Source organism: Pleurodeles waltl, chromosome 7 (assembly GCF_031143425.1).
Source record: "Pleurodeles waltl isolate 20211129_DDA chromosome 7, aPleWal1.hap1.20221129, whole genome shotgun sequence".
In the NCBI taxonomy this organism is placed as follows: domain Eukaryota; kingdom Metazoa; phylum Chordata; class Amphibia; order Caudata; family Salamandridae; genus Pleurodeles; species Pleurodeles waltl.
In genome coordinates this window covers 701,711,829-701,732,035 of record NC_090446.1, presented here as the reverse complement: position 1 = coordinate 701,732,035, position 20,207 = coordinate 701,711,829, and the positions used below count along the sequence as shown (strand labels likewise).

The 20,207-nt window shown below is 48.6% G+C and overlaps 1 long non-coding RNA gene across 1 annotated transcript; it reads left to right on the top strand.

Moving 5' to 3' along the window:
* The first annotated feature begins 529 nt into the window (after nt 1-529).
* On the top strand, nt 530-18,322 carry LOC138247307 (uncharacterized). The gene is made up of 3 exons (XR_011194426.1): nt 530-875; nt 14,368-14,448; nt 18,178-18,322. It is a non-coding gene; the product is annotated as an uncharacterized lncRNA (long non-coding RNA).
* The last annotated feature ends 1,885 nt before the right edge of the window (nt 18,323-20,207 follow it).

Sequence of the window (20,207 nt, the reverse complement as noted above, 5' to 3'; positions counted from 1 at the left end):
CAAGAACTAATAGGCATTGTATAGAATCTACAAAAAGTACAGCCTCTTGACCTGGCATGGAACATTACCTTGTCTGAATAAATAATAACTTCTTGAGGGTTTTGTTGAGCAGGCGGAGGTTAAGCATTCTGCACTTTATAGTTGCTTTCCCAGATCCTGTTAGCTATGCGTCATGCCTTGTGATGTCATTCCTGTACAGTCCACTTTGCACTTTGCACTTTATGTTGTTTTGTAAATTCTATCCCAGCATAAGGAAATGCGTGTTACTACCGTTTTTTAAAGAAACTACAGTAAGACTACATAAGCAAGCTCTGTTATATTTACTGTCCTGTATGATAGCATGTTAAAAGGTAGGGAACTTTATTCAATATGCAATCAATCATAGGAAATAGTTTATTCAGGATAGATAACTTATCTGTTGGTTTTATTGTATTTATATTTCTTTATTTCATATGATGCTAATTAACCACCTTAATCAATTTTATCATTTTTATTTTTGTGATTGTAGCTGGCAGACGGATGCTCCGGCTACTCTACGAACAGAATCGGGAACGGAGTCCCGATTCTCCCTCCATGGCAACGCCCTGCCCGGGCGTCATGGCAACATAGACACCACCAGCCTCACATGGAACCTGGATATCCGGGTTCCTGACGCGGTAAAAATAGACGATGGACTACGCGCGCGGTGCGTAGTAGAGGAGGAGGAAGACGCCGAGAGAGCGGAGGAAAAACCGAGAGGAGGATTTGGGAAGGCAGAAGAAACATCGAATTAGAGAGATGCTACACACCCAAGCACCAAAGACCGAATTGAAGCCAGAGAGGAAATAGAAAAGCGAGAACTCCGCCACGTCCCAGGAGGGACGTGGCTCAACCAGGTACAGAGATATCTAAAGGACAGTTTCTGGCCAAAAGGGAGAGGGATGCCAAGAGAGGAGAGGGGAGGGAAACTACAGGGAGAGGAGAGGGAATTTATAGGGAAGAGGGAAGAGGAGTGGAACGCTAGAAAGGAGGAAGAAGGACAGTAAGGAACAGTAACCCTATAGAGGGGAATTAGAAGAATGTGAGTTTAGAGTAATAGAAAGAAGGAATTAAAAGCACCAAACCATAAGAGCACCTCAGAGATAAAATCTGTCCCTCCGAAGACACTCATTGGTGACCACTCTTTTACATTCTGACTTACAACTCATCACACTATCTTAGGGGATGGTTCTCTCTCTCTCTCTCTCTCTCTCTCCCATTCTTTTCATCATGTTAATACTAAACGCACCTCAAAAACCCCAGACTCACCCATATCTCCGTTCCTCTTGTTTTCGGTATACCTGGGAGTCACCCAACGAATATCTCCGCCAGTCAAGAGGAAACCTTGGAAAAGAGAAGAAACCACTTAGCGCGTAGAACCCACAGGCCTTATAAATCTGAAGACTATCTCACACCTCTACAAATTTAAATAAAATCACCATTCACAACCATCCCGAGCCTCATCCTTATTATCGCCACACCCACTGCCACAGTGGTGTCAGAAGTGGGATTTAACAGAGTGCGATAATAGGACCAACCCAAGGTGAAAATGGGGGAAAAACCCACTCTGGAGGACATGATCCAACAGTTAGCTGAAGGGCAGCGTCACCTTCAGTTAGTATGGGAGGCCCATCAGAGTGCGTTAAAGAGCCAAGCCACCATTATGGCTAATAATCAATTAGTACATGAAACGGCCCTCCAAAAGCTCACTGACACAATTGCAGCTAGGAAGGCCCACCCTAATGTGCCAAGCTCAGTTCTTCAAAAGTACCAGGACGGAGAGGATCCCAATGCTTTCTTTACCAACTTTGAAAGAGTGGCCTCTTCTGCCCAATGGCCGGAGAAACGTTGGGGTCACTATATAGCGCCATTACTGACAGGCATCCTCCAAACTGCATATCAAGCCGCAAATCCGGATGGTACCACTCCATACAAAGACATTAAAAAGAGCATATTGGAGAGAGTAGGTCATGACTGAGTATTTCCGCCTGAGGTTCCGGAAGATAAAATGGGGACCTACGGAAGACCCCCGAACATTTTATTATAAAGTAAAGGACCTGGGGATAAAATGGCTGGGGCCTATAGGAACAGAGAGGGAAGACATTATAAAGGCGGTGATCCTGGAACAATATTTAGAATCCCTCCCACCCTCCACTCGGAGTTGGATACGCCAACACCCTAATGTCAATACAGCCATGGCCGTAGACTTAGCTTGTGCTTACCACAGATCGACCGAATTCAAAAGTTTGAACCCTAAGACACCTAGTAGAACCCCAGCCATATCTCTAAGAAGCTTTCCCAGGAAAACCTTAGAAGAACCGGGGTTTCCCAAACTCGGGGACAATCCGCCTATGCAACAGCCACAGTGTTATAGCTGTAGGGAATGGGGGCATATAGCTCGAATATGCCCCCAGAAAGGGGATAAACCTGAACCCATGGAGATTGGAGTCATGAGGGGAAGAGTCTTATGCACAGGAGGGGGAGATCCCAGATACAGACAAGAAGTTAAAGTAAACAGGAAAACACTCCTAGCTATGGTAGACTCTGGATGTAGCCAATCCGTTATAAGAGCTGATGTGATAAGTCTATCGGGACAACCCACACACCAATGGGTATCTATATGCTGCATACACGGAGACAAAGGCAATTACCCCCGTCCATTGTGCGAGTAGAATGGGAAGGACAACATGACCTATTACCGTGGGGGTTATGGATCGCTTGGTGGAGGATTGTATATTAGGAATTGACTACATACGGTTCTCTGAGATGTTAAAAACGGTAAGATCTCAAATAGCCTCAGATTCCTGGTGGGCGGAGGACCCGTTTTCCGGTAGCTATATAGAGGACAATCCATGTCGTCCTAAGCCTACCCGACGAGAAAAAAGACAGATAAAACAACAGTATCGGAATTTCGAAAGAGAAAAGAACATAGAAAAGGTAGTGGCCAATATTACAGCTCCCTCTCCTTCCTTCAGAGTCAGTTAGCGAGAAGATCCCTCCTCCGTAATGCCTGGAGAACGGACAAACCAGAGTCTACTAATGAGGTGGGTCCGTACTTCATTGTCCAAAAGAATCTCCTTTACCAAATCGTTAAACGCGACAACGTCGAGAAACGACAGTTAGTAGTACCTGAGCCCTATCGCCTACAGGTACTCTTCTTGGCCCACAATCAGCCGGGAGGGGGACACTATGGTAGGGAGAAGACTGAAGAATATTTGTTAAGGAGATTTTATTGGCCCGGAGTGTACGCACAACTTCAACGGTACTGTGCCCAGTGTCCCCGGTGTCAGCTTATAGATCCTGGACCCCAAAGGAAAGCACCCCTCCAACCCTTACCTATCATTGAAGTCCCTTTTTCCAGGATTGGCATGGACTTAGTAGGACCACTTCTCCCACCCACCAAAGGTCACAATTATATTCTAGTCCTAGTAGACTATGCCACCCGGTACCCTGAGGCTATACCCTTACTACTATGACGTCTAAAAACGTAGCCCAAGCTATGATTACTTTCTTTGCTACAGTCGGGTTTCCCCGTGAAATCCTGACGGATCAGGGAACACCTTTCATGTCTTCTTTAATGACCAATATTTGTAAGACTCTTGGGATCAAACAAATCAAGACCTCAGTGTATCATCCCCAGACAGATGGTTTGGTGGAACGGTACAACCGCACCATAAAAACATTATTAAAGAAAACGGTCTCCGAATCGGGCGAGATTGGGACCGGAAGCTCCCATTAGTCTTGTATGCCATAAGATCACATGAACAGGCCTCTACCAGACATAGCCCCTTTGTAAGGAAATGTCTCCTTGGCATGGTTACCCCCTGACCTTTTGCCTTTGCTGATGCTATGTTTTGAATTGAAAGTGTGCTGAGGCCTGCTAACCAGGCCCCAGCACCACTGTTCTTTCCCTAACCTGTACTTTTGTATCCACAATTGGCACACCCTCGCATCCAGGTAAGTCCCTTGTAACTGGTACCTCTGGTACCAAGGGCCCTGATGCTAAGGAAGGTTTCTAAGGGCTGCAGCATATCTTATGCCACCCTGGGGACCCCTCACTCAGCACAGACACACTGCTTGTCAGCTTGTGTGTGCTGGTGAGGACAAAACGAGTAAGTCGACATGGCACTCCCCTCAGGGTGCCATGCCAACCTCACACTGCCTATGCAGTATAGATAAGTCACTCCTCTAGCAGGCCTTACAGCCCTAAGGCAGGGTGCACTATACCATAGGTGAGGGCACCAGTGCATGAGCACTGTGCCCCTACAGTGTCTAAGCCAAACCTTAGACTTTGTAAGTGCAGGGTAGCCATAAGAGTATATGGTCTGGGAGTCTGTCAAACACGAACTCCACAGCACCATAATGGCTACACTGAAAACTGGGAAGTTTGGTATCAAACTTCTCAGCACAATAAATGCACACTGATGCCAGTGTACATTTTATTGTAAAATACACCCCAGAGGGCACCTTAGAGGTGTCCCCTGAAACTTTAACCAACTACCTGTGTAGGCTGACTGGTTCTAGCAGCCTGCCACACTCGAGACATGTTGCTGGCCCCATGGGGAGAGTGCCTTTGTCACTCTGAGGCCAGTAACAAAGCCTGCACTGGGTGGAAATGCTAACACCTCCCCCAGGCAGGAGCTGTAACACCTGGCGGTGAGCCTCAAAGGCTCACCCCCTTTGTTCCAGCACCACAGGACACTCCAGCTAGTGGAGTTGCCCGCCCCGTCCGGCCACGGCCCCACTTTTGGCGGCAAGGCCGGAGGAAATAATGAGAATAACAAGGAGGAGTCACTGGCCAGTCAGGACAGCCCCTAAGGTGTCCTGAGCGGAAGTGACTCTAACTTTTAGAAATCCACCATCTTGCAGATGGAGGATTCCCCCAATAGGGATAGGATTGTGGCCCCCTCCCCTTGGGAGGAGGCACAAAGAGGGTGTACCCACCCTCAGGGCTAGTAGCCATTGGCTACTAACCCCCCAGACCTAAACACACCCTTAAATTTAGTATTTAAGGGCTCCCCTGAACCTAAGAATTTAGATTCCTGCAACTTACAAGAAGAAGAGTACTGCTGAGCTGAAAGACCCCTGCAGAAGAAGAAAGAAGACACCAACTGCTTTGGCCCCAGTCCTGCCGGCCTGTCTCCTGCCTTCTAAAGAAACCTGCTCCAGCGACGCTTTCCCCAGGACCAGCGACCTCTGAATCCTCAGAGGACTGCCCTGCTTCAAGAGGAACAAGAAACTCCCGAGGACAGTGGCCCTGTTCCAAAAAGACTGCAACTTTGTTTCAGAGGAGCAGATTTAAAGACCCCTGCAATCCCCGCAAGAAGCGTGAGACTTGCAACACTGCACCCGGCGACCCCGACTCGACTGGTGGAGAAACAACGCTACAGGGAGGACCCCCCGGCGACTCCAAGACTGTGAGTAACCAAAGTTGTCCCCCCTGAGCCCTCACAGCGAGGCCTGCAGAGGGAATCCCGAGGCTCCCCCTGACCGCGACTGCCTGACTCTAAAATCCCGACGGCAGGAAAAGACCCTGCACCCGCAACCCCCAGCACTTGAAGGATCGGAACTCCAGTGCAGGAGTGACCCCCAGGAGGCCCTCTCCCTTTCCCAGGTGGTGGCTACCCCGAGGAGCCCCCCCTTGCCTGCCTGCTCCGCTGAAGAGACCCCTTGGTCTCCCATTGACTCCCATTGGAAACCCAACGCTTGTTTACACACTGCACCCGGCCGCCCCCGCGCTGCTGAGGGTGTACTTTTTGTGTGGACTTGTGTCCCCCCCCGGTGCCCTACAAAACCCCCCTGGTCTGCCCTCCGAAGACGCGGGTACTTACCTGCTGGCAGACTGGAACCGGGGCACCCCCTTCTCTCCATTGAAGCCTATGTGTTTTGGGCACCTCTTTGACCTCTGCACCTGACCGGCCCTGAGCTGCTGGTGTGGTGACTTTGGGGTTGCTCTGAACCCCCAACGGTGGGCTACCTTGGACCCCAATTTGAACCCCGTAGGTGGTTTACTTACCTGCAAGAACTAACATTACTTTACCTTCCCCAGGAACTGTGAAAATTGCACTGTGTCCACTTTTAAAATAGCTAAATGTGTTTTATGTAAGAAGTATATATGCTATTGTGATTATCCAAAGTTCCTAGAGTACTTACCTGCAATACATTTCAAATGAGATATTACATGTAGAATTTGAACCTGTGGTTCTTAAAATAAACTAAGAAAATATATTTTTTCTATACAAAAACCTATTGGCTGGAATTGTCTCTGAGTGTGTGTTCCTCATTTATTGTCTGTGTGTATGTACAACAAATGCTTAACACTACTCCTTTGATAAGCCTACTGCTCGACCACACTACCACAAAATAGAGCATTAGTATTATCTCTTTTTGCCACTATCTTACCTCTAAGGGGAACCCTTGGACTCTGTGCATGCTATTCCTTACTTTGAAATAGCACATACAGAGCCAACTTCCTACATTGGTGGATCAGCGGTGGGGTACAAGACTTTGCATTTGCTGGACTACTCAGCCAATACCTGATCACACGACAAATTTCAAAAATTGTCATTAGAAATTGATTTTTGCAATTTAAACTATTTTTCCAAATTCTTAAAAGTCCTGCTAGGGCCTTGTGTTAGTCCCTGTTAGCATTTCTTTTAGAGTTTAAAAGTTTGTGAAAAGTTTGAATTAGAACCTAGAACTAGTTTTAGATTCTTAAAAAGTATTCCAACTTTTAGAAGCATAATGTCTAGTACAGATGTGAATGTGGTGGAACTCGACACCATCCCTTACCTCCATCTTAAGATGAGGGAGCTAAGGTCACTCTGTAAATTAAAGAAAATAACAATGGGCCCCAGACCTTCCAAACTACAGCTCCAGGAGCTTTTGGCAGAGTTTGAAAGAGCCAACCCCTCTGAGGATGGCAACACAGAGGATGAAGATAGTGACTTGGAGGAAAATTCCCCCCTACCAGTCCTATTTAGGGAGAACAGGGCCTCTCAAGCATTGTCTCCAAACATAATAGTCAGAGATGCTGTTTCCCTCACAGGAGGGACCAACAACTCTGAAATCACTGAGGATAACTCCAGTGAAGAGGACATCCAGTTAGCCAGGATGGCCAAAAGATTTGCTTTGGAAAGACAGATCCTAGCCATAGAAAGGGAAAGACAAGAGATGGGCCTAGGACCCATCAATGGTGGCAGCAACTTAAATAGGGTCAGAGATTTTTCTGACATGTTGAAAATCCCTAAAGGGATTGTAACTAAATATGAAGATGGTGATGACATCACCAAATGGTTCACAGCTTTTGAGAGGGCTTGTGTAACCAGAAAAGTGAACAAATCTCACTGGGGTGCTCTCCTTTGGGAAATGTTCACTGGAAAGTGTAGGGATAGACTCCTCACACTCTCTGGAAAAGATGCAGAATCTTATGACCTCATGAAGGGTACCCTGATTGAGGGCTTTGGATTCTCCACTGAGGAGTATAGGATTAGATTCAGGGGGGCTCGAAAATCCTCGAGCCAGACCTGGGTTGACTTTGTAGACTACTCAGTAAAAACACTAGATGGTTGGATTCAAGGCAGTGGTGTAAGTAATTATGATGGGCTGTACAATTTATTTGTGAAAGGACACCTATTAAGTAATTGTTTCAATGATAAACTGCATCAGCATCTGGTAGACCTAGGACCAATTTCTCCCCAAGAATTGGGAAAGAAGGCAGACCATTGGGTCAAGACTAGGGTGTCCAAGACTTCCACAGGGGGTGACCAAAAGAAAGGGGTCACAAAACCTCCCCAGGGGAAGGGTGGTGAGACAGCCAAAAACAAAAATAGTAAAGAGTCTTCTACAGGCCCCCAAAAACCTGCACAGGAGGGTGGGCACAGAGCCTCTTCACAAAACAATTTTGGGTACAAGGGTAAAAACTTTGATCCCAAAAAGGCCTGGTGTCGTAGCTGTAATCAGCCTGGACACCAAAGTGGAGACAAGGCCTGTCCCAAGAAAATAACCACTTTTAACTCCACTCCAGCTAACACTGGAATGGCTAGTCTCCAAGTGAGATTAACAGTGTGCCCAGAGCAAATCAGGTTTCACACTGAAGCTACATTAGTCTCTGAGGGTGGGGTGGATTTAGCCACACTGGCTGCCTGGCCTCCTAACATGCAAAAATACAGGCAGCAGCTCTTAATTAATGGGACAAGTGTAGAAGGCCTGAGGGATACAGGTGCCAGTGTCACTATGGTGACAGAGAAATGGTTTCCCCTGGCCAATACATGACTGGACAAACTTATCCAGTCACCAATGCTGACAATCAAACTAAAGTACATCCCATGGCAATGGTAACTTTAGAGTGGGGAGAGGTCAATGGCCTGAAACAGGTGGTGGTCTCCTCCAATATCCCAGTAGGCGGTTTGCTTGGAAACGACCTGGAGTCCTCAGCATGGGCTGAGGTAGAACTGAAAAGCCATGCTGGGTATCCCTGAACTGGTGTGTGTCAAGACAAGGGCACAGTGCAAGGCACAGGGTGAAAAAGTAGAGCTGGAGTCTGGAAAAAGGGCCCAGCCTACCAAGAGAAAAGGAAAGCCAGCTGGGAAACCAGCTGCAACACAACACCAAAAAGAGAACCTCTCTTCTCAGGAAGAAGTTCTGCCCTCTGAGGGAACTGAACCTATGGAGCTGGAACCTTATCAGGTTGAGCTCTTGGGCCCAGGGGGACCCTCAAGGGAACAGTTGTGTAAGGGGCAAGAAACCTGCCCCTCTCTTGAAGGCCTTAGGCAGCAAGCTGCTGAAGAGTCCAATGGCAAGAAAACTGGAACACATAGGGTCTATTGGGAAAATGGACTCCTGTACACTGAGGCAAGAGATCCCAAACCTGGTGCCACTAGGAGAGTGGTAGTGCCTCAGGAGTTCAGAGAGTTTATTCTGACCTTAGCCCATGATATTCCCCTTGCTGGGCATTTGGGACAAACCAAGACATGGGAGAGGTTAGTCAACCACTTCTACTGGCCCAACATGTCCCAGAAAGTTAAGGAGTTTTGTGTCTTCTGTACCACCTGTCAAGCCAGTGGCAAGACAGGTGGACATCCAAAGGCCCCCCTCATTCCACTTCCAATGGTGGGGGTCCCCTTTGAAAGAGTGGGTGTGGACATAGTGGGTCCACTTGAACCTCCTACAGCCTCAGGAAATATGTACATCCTAGTAGTAGTGGATCATGCTACTAGGTATCCTGAAGCTATTCCCCTTAGGTCGACTACTGCCCCTGCAGTAGCCAAGGCCCTCATTGGTATCTTTACCAGAGTGGGCTTCCCTAAGGAGGTGGTGTCTGACAGAGGTACCACCTTCATGTCAGCATACCTGAAACACATGTGGAATGAGTGTGGAGTGACTTATAAATTCACTACACCCTATCATCCACAAACTAATGGTCTTGTTGAGAGATTCAACAAGACATTAAAGGGCATGATCATGGGGCTCCCAGAAAAACTCAAAAGGAGATGGGATGTCCTCTTGCCATGTCTGCTTTTCGCTTACAGAGAGGTGCCTCAGAAGGGAGTAGGGTTTTCACCCTTTGAACTTCTGTTTGGCCACCCTGTAAGGGGACCATTAGCTCTTGTTAAAGAAGGCTGGGAGAGACCTCTTCATGAGCCTAAACAAGACATAGTGGACTATGTACTTGGCCTTCGCTCAAGGATGGCAGAGTACATGGAAAAGGCAAGTAAAAACCTTGAGGCCAGCCAACAGCTCCAGAAGTTTTGGTATGACCAAAAGTCTGCAATGGTTGAATTTCAACCAGGGCAGAAAGTCTGGGTTTTGGAGGCTGTGGCTCCCAGGGCACTCCAGGACAGATGGAGTGGCCCTTACCCAGTGCTAGAGAAGAAGAGTCAGGTCACCTACCTGGTGGACCTAGGCACTAGCAGGAGCCCCAAGAGGGTGATCCATGTGAACCGCCTAAAGCTCTTCCATGACAGGGCTGATGTAAATCTGTTGATGGTAACAGATAAGGACCAAGAAGCTGAGAGTGAGCCTCTCCCTGATCTCCTCTCATCAGACCCTAAAGATGGCTCAGTGAATGGAGTGGTCTATTCAGACACCCTCTCTAGCCAACAGCAATCTGACTGTAGGAAAGTCCTGCAGCAGTTTGCTGAGCTCTTTTCCCTAACCCCTGGTCAGACACACCTGTGTACCCATGATGTGGACACAGGAGACAGCATGCCTGTCAAAAATAAAATATTCAGACAGTCTGACCAAGTTAAGGAAAGCATCAAGGTGGAAGTCCACAAGATGCTGGAATTGGGAGTAATTGAGCTCTCTGACAGCCCCTGGGCTAGCCCAGTGGTCTTAGTCCCCCAACCTCACACCAAAGATGGAAAGAGAGAGATGAGGTTTTGTGTGGAATACAGAGGACTTAATTCTGTCACCAAGACAGATGCCCATCCCATTCCTAGAGCTGATGAACAGATTGACAAATAAGGGGCTGCCAAATTCTTAAGTACCTTTGACTTAACAGCAGGGTACTGGCAAATCAAAATGGCCACTGGAGCAAAAGAAAAGACAGCATTCTCCACACCTGATGGGCATTATCAGTTCACTGTTATGCCCTTTGGTTTAAAGAATGCCCCTGCCACCTTCCAAAGGTTGGTGAATCAAGTCCTTGCTGGCTTGGAGTCCTTTAGTGCAGCTTATCTTGATGATATTGCTGTCCTTAGCTCCAACTGGCAGGATCACCTGGTCCACCTGAAGAAGGTTTTGAAGGCTCTGCAATCAGCAGGCCTCTCTATCAAGGCATCCAAATGCCAGAAAGGGCAGGGAACTGTGGTTTACTTAGGACACCTTGTAGGTGGAGGCCAAGTTCAGCCACTCCAGCCTAAGATCCAGACTATTCTGGACTGGGCAGCTCCAAAAACCCAGACTCAAGTCAGGGCATTCCTTGGCTTGACTGGGTACTATAGGAGGTTTGTGAAGGGATATGTATCCATTGTGACAGCCCTCACAGAACTCACCTCCAAGAAAATGCCCAAGAAGGTAAACTGGACTGTAGAATGCCAACAGGCCTTTGACACCCAGAAACAAGCAATGCGCACAGCACCAGTTCTAAAAGCTCCAGATTACTCCAAGCAGTTCATTGTGCAGACAGATGCCTCTGAACATGGGATAGGGGCTGTTTTGGCCCAAACAAATGATGATGGCCTTGACCAGCCTGTTGCTTTCATTAGCAGGAGGTTACTCCCCAGGGAGCAGCGTTGGAGTGCCATTGAGAGGGAGGCCTTTGCTGTGGTTTGGTCCCTGAAGAAGCGGAGACCATACCTCTTTGCTACTCACTTTGTAGTTCAAACTGACCACAGACCTCTCAGATAGCTGATGCAAATGAAAGGTGAAAATCCAAAACTGTTGAGGTGGTCCCTCTCCCTACAGGGAATGGACTTTATAGTGGAACACAGACCTGGGACTGCCCATGCCAATGCAGATGGCCTTTCCAGGTTCTTCCACTTAGAAAATGAAGACTCTCTTGGGAAAGGTTAGTCTCATCCTCTTTCGTTTGGGGGGGGGGTTGTGTAAGGAAATGCCTCCTTGGCATGGTTACCCCCTGACTTTTTGCCTTTGCTGATGCTATGTTTTGAATTTAAAGTGTGCTGAGGCCTGCTAACCAGGCCCCAGCACCAGTGTTCTTTCCTAACCTGTACTTTTGTTTACACAATTGGCACACCCTGGCATCCAGGTAAGTCCCTTGTAACTGGTACCCCTGGTACCAAGGGCCCTGATGCCAGGGAAGGTCTCTAAGGGCTGCAGCATATCTTATGCCACCCTGGGGACCCCTCACTCAGCACAGACACACTGCTTGCCAGCTTGTGTGTGCTGGTGAGGACAAAACGAGTAAGTCGACATGGCACTCCCCTCAGGGTGCCATGCCAACCTCACACTGCCTATGCAGTATAGATAAGTCACCCCTCTAGCAGGCCTTACAGCCCTAAGGCAGGGTGCACTATACCATAGGTGAGGGCACCAGTGCATGAGCACTGTGTCCCTACAGTGTCTAAGCCAAACCTTAGACATTGTAAGTGCAGGGTAGCCATAAGAGTATATGGTCTGGGAGTCTGTCAACCACGAACTCCACAGCACCATAATGGCTACACTGAAAACTGGGAAGTTTGGTATCAAACTTCTCAGCACAATAAATGCACACTGATGCCAGTGTACATTTTATTGTAAAATACATCCCAGAGGGCACCTTAGAGGTGCCCCCTGAAACCTTAACCAACTACCCGTGTAGGCTGACTGGTTTTAGCAGCCTGCCACACTCGAGACATGTTGCTGGCCACATGGGGAGAATGCCTTTGTCACTCTGTGACTAGTAACAAATCCTGCACTGGGTGGAGATGCTTATCACCTCCCCCTTGCAGGAGCTGTAACGCCCAGCGGTGAGCCTCAAAGGCTCACCCCCTTTGTTACAGCACCACAGGGCATTCCAGCTAGTGGAGTTGCCCGCCCCCTCCGGCCACGGCCCCACTTTTGGCAGCAAGGCCGGAGGAGATAATGAGAAAAACAAGGAGGAGTCACTGACCAGTCAGGACAGCCGCTAAGGCAACCTGAGCTGAAGTGACTCTGACTTTTAGAATTCCTCCATCTTGCAGATGGAGGATCCCCCCAATAGGGATAGGAATGTGACCCCCTCCCCTTGGGAGGAGGCACAAAGAGGGTGTAGCCACCCTCAGGGCTAGTGGCCATTGGCTACTGCCCTCCCTGACCTAAAAACACCCCTAAATTCTGTATTTAGGGGCTCACCTGAACCTAGGAACTCAGATTCCTGCAACCTAAGAAGAAGAGGACTGCTGAGCTGAAAAACCCTGCAGAGAAGACGGAGACACCAACTGCTTTGGCCCCAGCTCTACCGGCCTGTCTCCCTCCCTTCTAAAAGACACTGCTCCAGCGACGCTTTCCCCAGGACCAGCGACCTCTGAATCCTCAGAGGACTGCCCTGCTCTAGAAGGACCAAGAAACTCCCGAGAACAGCGGCCCTGTTCACCAAAGACTGCAACTTTGTTTCCAAAGAAGCAACTTCAAGGCGACTGCGTTTCCCGCCAGAAGCGTGAGACTTGCAACTCTACACCCGACGCCCCCGGCTCGACTTGTGGAGAACAAACACTTCAGGGAGGACTCCCCGGCGACTACGAGACCGTGAGTAGCCAGAGTTGCCCCCCCCCCGGAGCCCCCACAGCGACGCCTGCAGAGGGAATCCCGAGGCTCCCCCTGACCGCGACTGCCTGCTTCACAGATCCCGACGCCTGGAAAAGACTCTGCACCCGCAGCCCCCAGGACCTGAAGGATCGGGACTCCAGTGCAGGAGTGACCCCCAGGAGGCCCTCTCCCTTGCCCAGGTGGTGGCTACCCCGAGGAGCCCCCCCTTGCCTGCCTGCATCGCTGAAGAGACCCCTTGGTCTCTCATTGATTCCAATTGAAAACCCGACGTGTGTTTGCACACTGCACCCGGCCGCCCCCGTGCTGCTGAGGGTGTACTTTCTGTGCTAACTTGTGTCCCCCCCCAGTGCCCTACAAAACCCCCCTGGTCTGCCCTCCGAAGACGCGGGTACCTACCTGCTGGCAGACTGGAACCGGGGCACCCCCTTATCCATTGAAGCCTATGTGTTTTGGGCACCACTTTGAACTCTGCACCTGAACGGCCCTGAGCTGCTGGTGTGGTAACTTTGGGGTTGCTCTGAACCCCCAACGGTGGGCTACCTTGGACCCAAATTTGAACCCCGTAGGTGGTTTATTTACCTGCAACAACTAACAATTACTTACCTCCCCTAGGAACTGTGAAAATTGCACTGTCTAGTTTTAAAATAGCTATATGTGTTTTATTCGTAAAGTATATATGCTATTGTGATTATTCAAAGTTCCTAAAGAAAATTGCACTAAGTGTCTAGTTTTAAAATAGCTATATGTGTTTTATTCGAAAAGTATATATACTATTGTGATTATTCAAAGTTCCTAAAGTACTTACCTGCAATACCTTTCATGCAAAGCATTACATGTAGAATTTCAACCTGTGGTTCTTAAAATAAACTAAGAAAATATATTTTTCTATACAAAAACCTATTGGCCTGGAATTGTCTCTGAGTGTGTGTGCCTCATTTATGCCTACAACAAATGCTTAACACTACTCCTTTGATAAGCCTACTGCTCGACCACACTACCACAAAATAGAGCATTAGTATTATCTCTTTTTGCCACTATCTTACCTCTAAGGGGAACCCTTGGACTCTGTGCATACTATTCCTTACTTTGAAATAGTGCATACTGAGCCAACTTCCTACACTCAGTTAATTTTCTCTTCTTCTTCTCTTGTCCCTGTAGTCTCTTCTTCTAGGTCTTCCGATGGTGGCAGTTCTTGGGCCCCAGGTGAAACCGGAAACACAAACACAGCAGGAAACAAAGGTAAGTCTTTTGGGTTATTTTGGGGTTGATTATGTGCACTCATGCAGGGGAAGTGTGGAAGGATAGGGTAAGTGACCAAAGATAGCCAGATAGTGAGGTTGTATAAGGGCAAAACCAAACTAATGACATTCAACACCTCGCTAGTGCTGGCCCCGTAGAGTTTATTGCTTTATGTCTTTTCTTCTTCCCTCTGGGTTCTTTTAGACGTGCTCTCTTCTCCACTCCCCTCCCTTTCCCCTCCTCCTCCCTCTTTTGTTAGTGGTAATATCGTTCTTCCCTGTCCTTGCAACAAGGACCGTACCTTAGCAAGCCATGACCCTCCAGGGTCGTGGCGGCAAGCGCTCGTCTCAGGGGTCCGATTTCCCCCTTCTTCGCGTTTTCCCAGGACTTGCGGGTCTTCCAGCTCCGGTTTCGGCGTCTCTTTCGCGTCTCTCTCCCTCGGTGTCTCCAAAGGAAACTCCTCCTCCTTTCCGTCTCCCAAGTCCGTCTTTTCTGTTGCTCCGGGACTCCGGAAATGTCCCTTGTACACGTCAGGCGGCATTCCCATGTTTCCATGGGAACGCGCGAGTTGGTCCGGTGTGACGCAGGCGAGGCGCCAGGCCGCGGCAGAGGTAGGCGTGGTCGTGGAGACCCGGCTACATAAAGGTACTTTATTTTTATGACAATATGCCAAAAGTATCTCAGTGAGTACCCTCAGTATGAGGATGCCAAATATACACAAGATATATGTACACAATACCAAAATTATGCAGTAATAGCAAAAGGAAGTAATGCAAGCAGTGTAAAGTTACAGTAGATTGCAATAGGAGCACATAGGTATAGGGGCAAAACAAACCATACTCTCCAAAAGTGGAATGCGAACCACGAATGGACCCCAAATCTATGTGAGCATGTAGAGGGTCGCTGGGACTGTAAGAAAACAGTGAAGGTTAGAGAAATAGCCCACCCCAAGACCCTGTAAGGTAGGTGTAAAATGCACCTACAACCCCCAGAGAGCGCAGAAGTCGTGATAGGGAGATTCTGCAAGGAAAACCAACACCAGCAAAGCAACAACAGTGGATTTCCGGACCTGAGTACCTGTAAGAAAAGGGGACCAAGTCCAAGAGTCGCGACAGTGTCGAGAGTGGGTAGATGCTCAGGAAATGCCAGCTGAGGGTACAAGGAAGCTGCCACCGGATGGAAGAAGCTTGGTATTTTGCAGGAACGAAGAGGACTAGGAACTTCCCCTTTGGAGGATGGATGTCCCACGTCGTGAAGAAGCTTGCAGAGGTGTTCCCACGCAGAAAGACCGCAAACAAGCCTTGCTAGCTGCAAGGATCGCAGTTAGGGTTTTTGGGTGCTGCTGTGGCCCAGGAGGGACCAGGATGTCGCCACTTGGATGAGGAGACAGAGGGGGCGCCCAGCAAGTCCGGGAGCCCTCACAGAAGCAGGCAGCACCCGCAGAAGTACCGGATCAGGCACTTGAAAGAGGAGTGAACCGGAGTCCACCGAAGTCACAAAAGGGAGTCCCACGACGCCGGAGGACAACTCAGAAGGTTGTGCACTGCAGGTTAGAGTGTCGGGGACCAAGGCTTGGCTGTGCACGAAGGAAATCCTGGAAGAGTGCACAGGAGCCAGAGTAGTTGCAAATCACGCGGTACCCAGCAATGCAGTCTAGCGTGGGGAGGCAAGGACTTACCTCCACCAAACTTGGACTGAAGAGTCACTGGACTGTGGGAGTCACTTGGACAGAGTTGCTGAGTTCCAGGGACCACGCTCGTCGTGCTGAGGGGGGACCCAGAGGACCGGTGATGCAGTCTTTTGTTGCCTGCGGTTGCAGGGGGAAGATTCCGTCAACCCACGGGAGATTTCTTCAGAGCTCCTGGTGCAAGAAGTAGGAAGGCTACCCCCAGAGCATGCACCACCAGGAAACAGGCGAGAAAGCCGGCAGGATGAACCAATACAAGGTTGCAGTAGTCGTCTTTGCTACTTTGTTGCGGTTTTGCAGGTGTCCTGAGCAGTCAGCGGTCGATCCTTTGGCAGAAGGTGAAGAGGGAGATGCATAGGAACTCTGGTGAGCTCTTGCATTCGGTATCTGAAGAATTCCCCATAAGCAGAGACCCTAAATAGCCAGAAAAGGAGGTTTGGCTACCTAGGAAGGAGGATAGGCTAGTAAGAAAGGTAAGAGCCCATCAGAAGGAGTCTCTGATGTCACCTGATGGCACTGGCCACTCAGAGCAGTCCAGTGTGCCAGCAACACCTCTGTTTCCAAGATGGCAGAGGTCTGGGGCACACTGGAGTACCTCTGGGCACCTCCCCTGGGAGGTGCAGGTCAGGGGAGTGGTCACTCCCCTTTCCTTTGTCCAGTTTCGCGCCAGAGCAGGGCTGGGGGATCCCTAAACCGGAGTAGACTGGCTTATGCAGAGATGGGCAGCATCTGTGCCCATCAAAGCATTTCCAGAGGCTGGGGGAGGCTACTCCTCCCCAGCCATCACACCTATTTCCAAAGGGAAAGGGTGTCACACCCTTTCTCAGAGGAAATCCTTTGTTCTGCCTTCCTGGGCCAGGGCTGCCTGGACCCCAGGAGGGCAGAAACCTGTCTGAGGGGTTGGCAGCAGCAGCAGCTGCAGTGGAGACCCCGGAAAGGCAGTTTGGCAGTACCCGGGTTCTGTGCTAGAGACCCGGGGGACCATGGAATTGTCTCCCTAATGCCAGAACGTCATTGGGGTGACAATTCCATGATCTTAGACATGTTACATGGCCATGTTCGGAGTTACCATTGTGAAACTATACATAGGTAGTGACCTATGTATAGTGCACGCGTGAAATGGTGTCCCCGCACTCACAAAGTCCGGGGAATTTGCCCTGAACGATGTGGGGGCACCTTGGCTAGTGCCAGGGTGCCCACACACTAAGTAACTTTGCACCCAACGTTCACCAGGTGAAGGTTAGACATATAGGTGACTTATAAGTTACTTATGTGCAGTGTAAAATGGCTGTGAAATAATGTGGGCATTATTTCACTCAGGCTGCAGTGGCAGGCCTGTGTAAGAATTGTCAGAGCTCCCTATGGGTGGCAAAAGAAATGCTGCAGCCCATAGGGATCTCCTGCAACCCCAATACCCTGGGTACCTCAGTACCATATACTAGGGAATTATAAGGGTGTTCCAGTATGCCAATGTGAATTGGTAAAATTGGTCACTAGCCTGTTAGTGACAATTTGTAAAGAAGAGAGAGCATAACCACTGAGGTTCTGGTTAGCAGAGCTTCAGTGAGACAGCTAGGCATCACACAGGGAACACATACATATAGACCACAAACTTATGAGCACTGGGGTCCTGGCTAGCAGAGTCCCAGTGACACATAACAAACATACTGACAACATAGGGTTTTCACTATGAGCACTGGGCCCTGGCTAGCAGGATCCCAGTGAGACAGTGAAAACACCCTGACATATACTCACAAACAGGCCAAAAGTGGGGGTAACAAGGCTAGAAAGAGGCTACTTTCTCACACTGGGCTTCACCCAAATTTAAATAGCACGGAAGTCACTTTATGAACAGCAGAATTAGAACTATGGGAATGTGTCCTATCCGAAAAAGTTCATTTGTCTCACACTACTATTGGGCACAATTCTTCTGGTCATTTAGTGGTGCATCTCCCACACCTCCCCCCCCCCATAGGATGTATAAAGAAGATAGAAAAAGCCACTTACCGTTCTCTTTGGTTTCTTTTCCTGCCATTCCTTAGATCCCATGACGAGGAGGTGCCCATTCAAAGACCAACCTAAAGAGGAAGAAAGTGAATAGAGAAGGGAAGAAGACTGTTACTCCAGACCAGGAAAAGAAAAGCCAGAAGAAGGAAGAGAAGAGAGAAGAGAGAAAGGAAAACATACTACGGAATGAACAACTTTAAACCATCTTAACAACTATAACATAATAAAACCTCTATCAACTGACATCGTGTGTCGTCATCTTCCATTATCGGTAGTACGGACCCCTTACAATGGTGTCAGAAGTGGGATGCGCATGACAGACTCGAGGAAGACCATATGATAGAAGACAAGAATGGAAAATAAACCATCCCTCGAAGACATGATACAGAGGTTGGCTGAAGGACTACGCCACCTCCAGGTCGTATGGCAAGAACAACAACGAGAGGCAAAAAACGATCGAGAGACTCTACAGAATGCCCTCAAGAGTCAGGCTACCATAATAGCCAACAACCAGTTGGTGCACAAGACCGCCTTACAGAAATTAACGAATACAATTGCTGCAACTCAGGTACATCCTAATGTACCCAGTTCAGTTCTACAAAGATTTCAGGAAGGGGAAGACCCCAATGCGTTCTTCACCAACTTTGAGCGGGTCGCCACTTCTGCTAGCTTGCCAGAGGATAGATGGGGGCAATATGTCGATCCCCTCCTGACAGGAATGTTACAAGCCGCCTATCAGGCTGTAAATCCCAGAAATCCATATCCAGAAATCAAAAAAGGTATATTAGAGAGGGTAGGATTCGACATAGAATATTATTGTATTAAGTTCCAGAAAACTAAGTGGAGCCCCATGGAGAACCCCGGGGCCCTTTACTATCGTATACAAGATCTGGGTTTGAAATGGTTAGCCCCTATAGGCACTGATAGGGATGAAGTAATATGAATTATCCTACTAGAACAGTTCTTGGAGGCTCTCCCTTCTTCAACACGGAATTGGATCAAGCAACACCCCAATATAGATACTACCACCTCTATAGATCTTGCCTGTGCTTGTCACCGTGCCCGAGTTTAAAGGAGGAATGCAAAAGGGACAGACCATGGGATACCGCCCCTCTAGTCTATTCTATCGACCAAGACCAGTTAAAACTCCAGAGGAAATACCACCGCCTAGAACCATAGAGAAAAACCCTAATCAACTGCCCCAATGTTACAATTGTGCCAAATGGGGGCATATTGCACGCAATTGTCCCCACAAGGTCGACAAAGCAGAGCCCATGGAAATTGGATCTACCCATGGAAGAGTATTCTATACCGGCAAAGACACTCCACGATATATGAAAGAGATACGTGTTAATGGACAACCCACCCGTGTATTGGTAGATTCAGGGTGTAGCCAATCGGTTATTAGGGCTGCTTTAGTGAATAACAACCTCTCCGGTGACTATGTATCTCTCTGCTGCATTTACGGGGACATGAAACGATATCCCTTAGTCCCTGTCTTTATTGACTGGAATTGACAGATAGAAACTATTATGATGGGAGTTATTACTCATTTAGTTGAAGAGGTCATCATAGGAACTGACTACAGTAATTACCCAGACCTCTTGGACAGCATACGGACTAAAGAAGAGGTAGAGATCCTGGAGGAGGGAAGCTCCATTTTCCCAAATAGACATTTCCCCAGGTAGGGAGAAAATTAAGTTAAGTAAATCCGTGAAACGAGAAGGCAGAAAGGGATATTTGAGACATGATAACGCTGTGTCTACAAGTGGCAATGAGAAGATGGTGTTGGCCCCCCTACCCCCTTTCTGTACCTGTCAGCGCAAAGATTCAACTTTACACCATGTGTGGGAGACCACAGCGACAGAAAAAAACGGCCAGGTAGGTCCGTACTTTCTGGTCCAGAAAGGCTTACTGTACAGGGTGACCAAACATCGTGGGCAAGAAAGAACCCAGCTACTTGTGCCAACACCCTTTCTAATTCAAACTTTGCATCTAGCACATAGCCAGATGGGAGGCGGACATTTCGGGAGAGAAAAAAACGGAGGAATATTTACTGCACTGC